The sequence below is a fragment of the Fukomys damarensis genome, unplaced genomic scaffold, assembly GCF_012274545.1.
Source record: "Fukomys damarensis isolate Sample0158 unplaced genomic scaffold, DMR_v1.0_HiC HiC_scaffold_17, whole genome shotgun sequence".
Lineage (NCBI taxonomy): Eukaryota > Metazoa > Chordata > Mammalia > Rodentia > Bathyergidae > Fukomys > Fukomys damarensis.
The window spans coordinates 5474305-5476297 of record NW_022900929.1 but is presented as its reverse complement, the minus strand read 5'-3'; positions in this window follow the sequence as shown (position 1 = coordinate 5476297).

The following is a 1993-nucleotide window of genomic DNA, read 5'->3' as shown; positions in this document are numbered from 1 at the left end:
TATATTTAAAACCCTCAAAAAATAGGGCCTTTCCCAAACTAAAAGACCCAATAGAAATGGGCAACTGAAATGAATAGACACTTCTCAGAAGAAGTACAAACAGCCAATACACACATGAAAAAATGTTCAACCTTGCTGGCCATTAGAGAAAGGCAAATTAAAACAACCCAGATTCCCATCTTACTCTGGAAAGAATGGCCATCATCAAGAAATCAAATACTAATAAATGCTAGAGAGGCCGCAGTGGAAAAAGGGCCCTTTTACATTGTTGGTTGGAATGTAAACTAACGCAACCACTATGAAAGTCAGTATGGAGACTGCTCAAAAAACTAAAAATAGAAATTCTATTAAACCCAGCTTTTCCCCTTCTAGATATCTTCCCCAAAGAGTTAAAAACACCATATTACAGTGATACACAAACACTCCTGTTTATGGCAGCACAATTCACAATAACTAAATCTTGGAAGTAGCCTGTACTGTATGTCCATCAACAGACGAAAGGATAAAGAAAATGTGGTATTTACACACAGTGGAGTACTACTGTGCCATAGAGAAGGACAGACCTGAATCATTTGTAGGAAAATGGATGTATCTTGAGACCCTAATATTAAGTGTAATAAATCAGCTTAAATATCATATGGTTTTTCTTATGAGAAACCCAAAATATATAAAAAGCAAAATAAAAAGGATAGTTTATAGGAAACAGAGTGATAACTCTTTTATAAAAGGTAAGAGACCAAGAGATGGAGGAAGAAGATGAGGAGAAGAGATGAAAAATGGATTAAGATGTGTTACGTACATGTGCCAACTCTCCATGAGGAATGTAATCATTATGTACTGAAAACGTGCATCAATAAAAAATAAAAATAAAATTTAAAAATGCAGAAAGAGAACATTACAATTCTAATTAATTGCAAGAGATGAGTTTTAAAATATAGGGAAGTAAGCCAGGCACAAATGGGGCACACTACTAATCCCAGCTTCTTGGGAGACTGAGGCAGGAGGTCACAAGTTCAAGCCCAGCCCAGACAACTTAGTGAGATTCTGCCTCAAAGTAAAAACTAAAAAAGCGCTTAGATGTAGCTCAGTGCAAAGGCCCTGAGTTCAAACTCCAGTACCATGAAGAAGAAAAAAAAACCTACAGATGTATACTATTTAGGACATGGATAAGACCATAGTAGTAGAGACCCTGAAATAAAAGTAACTTAAAGGAAATAAATGATTATGTCTCATAAAGATACCTAGTGGCTCTAAGAGTCAGAAAACTGTGGTCCTTCCAAATTAGTGACCTAGAGGGTTTACTGCTTGTGTATTTCAGCCAACAGCAAGAGGGAAAAGTAAAGTGAGAAAATAAAATTTTGTTCTTTATATCTCAGGTATTTTGTTTTAGAAGCACACATAAATTAAAATGAACCATAAGTGCAAATTATTAAATCAAGTAGGCCAATCTGGAAAGGGTATATGATTCCAACCATATCATATTCTAGAAGAGGCAAAACTCTAGATTGATGGTGGTGAACATTAATCATGAGATGCCAACTTGACTGGGTTAAGAAACATGAAGGGAATTAGTAAAGCACATTTCTGGGTGTGTCTGGGTGGGTCATGGAGGAGTAATCTTGGGTCCCTGACCTGTTTCTCTCTGGTACTGTTCCCCTGATCACATGTACTGAACACTCTGAGACAATGAACCACATATACTCTCCTCCTTTAAACTGGGTACATTAGGTAATTTGTTCCCGCAGAGGTCGGTAGGGAGGGAAGGATGACTAGGCAAAGAACCGAGGATGTTGAGGGCTCTGAAACTACTTGGTATGATATTATAATGGTGGATTCCTACTATAATACATTTGTCTGAATTTATAAGTATCCAACAGCAAGAGTGAACTCTAGTGTCATTTGGATTTGAGGTGATGATGCTTGTCCAAGTAGGTTGTTTTTTTTTTTTAATTGAGTTTATTGGTACAATCTAGGTTACAATACAGTTACATTC